The sequence below is a fragment of the Tupaia chinensis genome, unplaced genomic scaffold (assembly GCF_000334495.1).
Source record: "Tupaia chinensis unplaced genomic scaffold, TupChi_1.0 Scaffold144702_1, whole genome shotgun sequence".
Lineage (NCBI taxonomy): Eukaryota > Metazoa > Chordata > Mammalia > Scandentia > Tupaiidae > Tupaia > Tupaia belangeri.
In genome coordinates this window covers 2,403,769-2,408,933 of record NW_006204563.1, presented here as the reverse complement: position 1 = coordinate 2,408,933, position 5,165 = coordinate 2,403,769, and the positions used below count along the sequence as shown (strand labels likewise).

Sequence of the window (5,165 nt, the reverse complement as noted above, 5' to 3'; positions counted from 1 at the left end):
GACAAGAGGGTCAACATCTACATGGATTCCAAGTATGCCTTCCTCATTGTTCATTTTCACGTGGCCATATGGAAAGAACACAGCTTCTTTACTGCTCAGGGCTCTCCCATAATCAATGCTGATTTAATCGCTGATTTACTCCAGGCACTCCAACTCCCAGCCAAAGTAGCAATCATACATTACAAAGGATATCAAACCTCAATGGATTCCTATGGGCAATGCTAGAGCCAATTTGGTGACCAGACATCTCACCTCTAGCTCTAAACCCGTCCTATTTTTCTCCCTGACATTCAAACCTTCATATTCACAACAGGAACTCTTCCACCACCAACAGGACCTTGGAACCATCCAGTTGGATAGTGGATGGCTGTCTCTTCCTGATAGCTGACTGGTCTTAGCAGATGCCCAGCCCCTCAGCCTCCTTACCCATGTTCATAACTCCCTCCATATAGGTCCACAGCCTCTATATCGGTTCCTACAGCCACTCTTTTATCACTCTTCCCTCTGCTCCATAATCTCTGCTGTTCACAACGTCTGTTTAACTTGTGCTCCTACATAATCCCAGAGAGGACTCTATCCACAGTTCCCTACCCACCAACTCCGGGGACACATCCCTTGCAAAGACTGGCAAATTGATTTTACCCATATGCCATGACACAAACATTTTAAATACCTGCTTACTCTTGTAGATACTTTCTTGGGTTGGATAGAGGCCTTTCCTACCACCCACGAGACCGCTGATACCGTGACCAACATTCTCCTCCAGCACATCATCCCTCGCTTCAGTCTTTCGACCAGCATTCAGTCTGATAACGGCCCAGCGTTCATCTCACAAGTGACTCAGCAGGTCAGTGAAGCCTTACACATCATCTGGAGGCTCCATATTCCACACAGGATTCAGTCCTTGGGTAAAGTAGAAAGGGCCAATGCCCTGCTCAAAACACACCTTACCAAGCTTAAACTGGAACTCCACCAGGGGTGGCCTGACTTGCTCCCCATCGCACTCACCCGTCTGCGGGCAACCCCCCAAAAACCCACTGGTCTCAGCCCCTTTGAGCTGCTTTATGGCAGACCCTTTCTGATTAACCATCATCTGCCTACACAGATGTCACTCTTGGCTGACTACCTTCCCTATTTGGGCCTCCTCCAGGCTCTCCTGCAAGAACATGCTATCCGAGCCCAATTCCAGATTTCTTCTACTGAGTCTCCCACAATACTACATTCAGGGGACTTGGACTTGGTGCTCATAAAAGACCTCTCCCTGGGATCCCTACAACCTAAATGGTCAGGCTCCCACACAGTCATACTCATCACCCTGACTGCTGCTAAATTATTGGGTCAGCCCTGCTGGTACTACCTTTCTAGACTGAAGAGGGCACCCTCTCACTCCAGCTGGAAATCTACCCAACTTGGCCCCACTAGACTCCGGCTAAACAGACTCCCCAACTCTTAGAAAAAAAAATCCTTCTCCCTCATGGCAGAAGTCTATGTCATCTCTACCCCACCACTATAATTACCTGTTCAGGCCTTCCCATAACATTAGCCCTAGTTCTCTCTGTTGGACTGGCTGCAGCGGCCCACCAGAAATGGGTGTTCTGGAAAAGACTTTTGCTAGCAGTGTTATACCTCCTACTCGTGGGAATCATGGTAAGTCTAAAAATGTGTAAATTGGCTAACTGGGGCTGCCTCCTCCCCATGCGGTTAGTCACCCTGTTAATCCTCTTACCCCTGGGTCTTGGGCTTTGACCAGAGGTAAATGGCAACTCCTCTCCCCCTTGCCTCACATGGTACAACGGGCTGTCCAACAGACCACGGTCTACCTACAGCTGGGATCCTACCTATTAATGCTTTGCCATGTAAAAGGAATTAATACTCCCATTATTATCCCAGGGCTCCCAACCTAATTGGTGTTTGTACACCAGGGAAAAGGCGACAAGGCCTGCCTTAATCTCACAACAATCCAACAATGCCAGAACCGAAATACACTTTACTTTGTAGGAAAAAACAGGGGGAACCATGATTGTTACACATGCCTCCCGCAGGAAAATGCGTATGTTACTAAAGCCTTAGTATGTGCTCCATGATGGAGGAGGCAGATGTGCTACAGAAACTCGAGCTGTCATCTAAGACACAAAACAAAAACTCAAACCCCAGACTGCCCCCCCCAAAAAAAATCCGGTTGAGACTCCCTATACCCCAAAGAGACTGTCGACTCAACCTGAGAGTTATTACACTCATTAACACAACTCATGCTCTCCTGTCTCAGGTGAAGCCCCAGCTGGCATCCAGCTGCTGGCTTTGCATCCGAACAGCCCTTCTCCGCATATATGCCACTCCAGTCTACCCTACGAATGAACGATATCCCAATAGTTAATCTGACCTCTGTACAGGAAGGACCAATCTCCCAAGTACATCTCTCCTCCAAGCCTCAGGGCTGCTTTACAAGTCAAGGTTCCATTGAGGTAGGTAATATGTCCTGCACCCACATGTTTCCTGAAATTAGGACTACACTTTGCTCTCAATACCTGGTGTTCCATCTCGTGTGTGGACCCTATGCTTACCAGTGCCTCCCGGCAAACTGGTCTGGAACCTGTACCTGAGCAATTCTCACCCTCCAAATAGACATCCTAGAGGGGAGTGAGACAGTCGATGTTCCCCTGGCAAAACTCTACACATTAGAGTTCGTAGGGCTGTACAATTCATTCCTCTCCTTGTTGGATTAGGAATGGTAGCTGGGGTGTGAAATGGTGTTGGAGGAATAGCACTTTCTGCTACCCACTACCAGTAGCTGTCTACTGCTATGGTAGATGGATTTGAACCAATAGCAAAAATTGTTGAAACCCTACAAGTTCAAGTAGACTCCCTAGTTGATGTTGTCCTACAAAACCGTAGAGGGCTAGTTTCCTGACTGCTGACAAAGGTGGACTCTGTCTATTTCTGGGAGAAGAATGCTGCTTCTATGCCAATAAATCAGGAGTGGTCCGAGACATAGCCAAACAGCTTAAAGATTTGGACCCTAAGCAGAGGCCAGCAGCAGCTGACTCTTGGATGGGCTGGAATGGACTATGGACTTTAGTGCCATGGTTATTGCCTCTTCTGGGACCTCTAACAGCTATTTTTCTAATCTTGTCTTTTGCACCCTGTGTCTCAAGCTTTCTCAGGGAACACGTATCCACCATCGCTCCAGTGGCAATTAATCAGATGCTCCTGCACCCCTACGCACCCCTTCCTCAAGACCCTCGACTAGAGGGCGCCAAATCCACGCTCCTTACAGCCTGAAGCAGCCAGAGAGGTCGTCACCCCTTATCCTTTGAAGGTCGGAATGTAAGGTCTGGGGGAAGGGAAAAGAAACATGGCGGCAACATTCCCGCCGGCAGAACTTTCCTGTTTTCTGCATCTGGCCCGCCATCATCAATGGACTTTCACGCCTGCCCTTTAGCATTTGGCGCTCCTGCCAAAGTTGAACAGAAATGGCGATCTTCATTGGCCAGATAAGGATCCGTGGTGACCACCTGTTGGACAATGGCCCTTTAGGAATAAGCAGCACCCACTCTGGGTGTGACTCCCTCGGCCTCTGACCAGACTGAAGGACCTCACCTGAGAGCTTTTTTGCAGAATAAATTTTATTGGTTTTATTAAACCTCAAAGCCTGACTCTGGTATTTTCGTCTTTGTGGCCCTGACTTCGCTGCCACTCCCAAATCAAACCTAACATTGTGCATATTCAAAATCCACTTTTAATGGTTAATTTGAAATATGTGTTGGATCATTACCAGCTTTCTTCATTTAATTGTTTTACAGAGTCTTACAGCTCATTCTACTTATTTACATGTGCTCTTAAATTTTTTTTTTATTAGATTTTTGATATAGGGGATGTGTACTTGTGGGAGAGACAGACAGAAAGTGAGAAATCACCCCCAAGTGAGAGAGGTGGGAGGATGGCCATGCACAATCCCTTCTCCTCCATTATCCTCTAGGGATTTGGGGCATGCACACATGTACACACTCCTGGCATGAATTTCAAGCTATCATGTTCAGGACATGAACTACAGTTGGCCAGATGGGAATCCAACACCTTAACCACCACACCACCTGTTGGCCCCACACTCTTATAATGTCTGTTAATTTCCCCCATTTCTTCTATTCTCCCCCCTTTCCAGCTTCTGGTATCTACCCTCACACTCTGTTTCTATGCAATCATATCTTACCACCTCTGCTAATGACTGAAAACATAACGGTATTTGACTTTCAGTGCCTGGTTTATTTCACTTAGGATTATTTTCTCCAGACTCCATTTTCCCTCAAAATACAATCATCTTGATTTAATGAACTTGCTGAATAGCATCCCCATAACTTTTATTTATTTATTTATTTTTTGGAGAGGTTTTTGCTATAGGGTGCTCGCCAGACAGACAGAGAGAGACAGAGAGACAGAAAGCGAGAAATCACCCCCCGGGGGGGATGGCCACACCACAATCCCTTCTCCTCCGTTCTCCTCTTGGGATCTTGGGCATGTACGCACACGCGCCCGGCGTGAGTTTTAAGCCACCGGGTCTGGGACGCGAACTGTGGTCGACTACGTGGGAGTCCAGCGACATAGCCATTACGCTAACTGCTGGTCCCAGCCATACATTTTTAAAAGTGAATTTGCTATTGAGAAATAATTTGTGTACAGTGAAATGGAGAGATTTTGAATGTATAGGTCATTGAGTTTTGCCAAATGTGTATTTCAGTACTCTGAACAGGTTCAGCTCTACTATGGCCTGAATGTGTATGCCTCTAAAATTCACGTTGAAACTTAATCCCCATTTAGATGATATTAAAAGGCAGTAGTCTTCTGGGACTTGATTAAATCAGAAGGGTGGAGCCCTCATTTGATGGGATTAGAGCTGGCTGTTTTAAAAGAGGCTAAAGAGCTTCCTTATGTCTTCTATCATGTAAGAACTCAGCAAGAAGACATCATCCCACAGAGAGCGGCCCTCACTAGACAGATCTGCTGATGTCTTGATCTGGGATTTCCCAGCCTCCAGAACTATCAACAATACATTTCTGTTGTTTATAAATTACCCAGTCTAAGGTATTTTTTTTACAGTAGCCTGAACTATCACCTTTCCAGCAAATCAGCACCCCCACTCCACTAAAACCAACCACTTATCTCTTTTTTAT

General features: G+C 46.5%; 1 long non-coding RNA gene across 1 annotated transcript; it reads left to right on the top strand.

Moving 5' to 3' along the window:
- The first annotated feature begins 705 nt into the window (after positions 1-705).
- LOC102479168 (uncharacterized) lies at positions 706-3,366 on the top strand. Its single transcript, XR_003547674.1, has 3 exons — positions 706-847; positions 2,267-2,462; positions 3,153-3,366. It is a non-coding gene; the product is annotated as an uncharacterized LOC102479168 (long non-coding RNA).
- Positions 3,367-5,165: the final 1,799 nt, after the last annotated feature.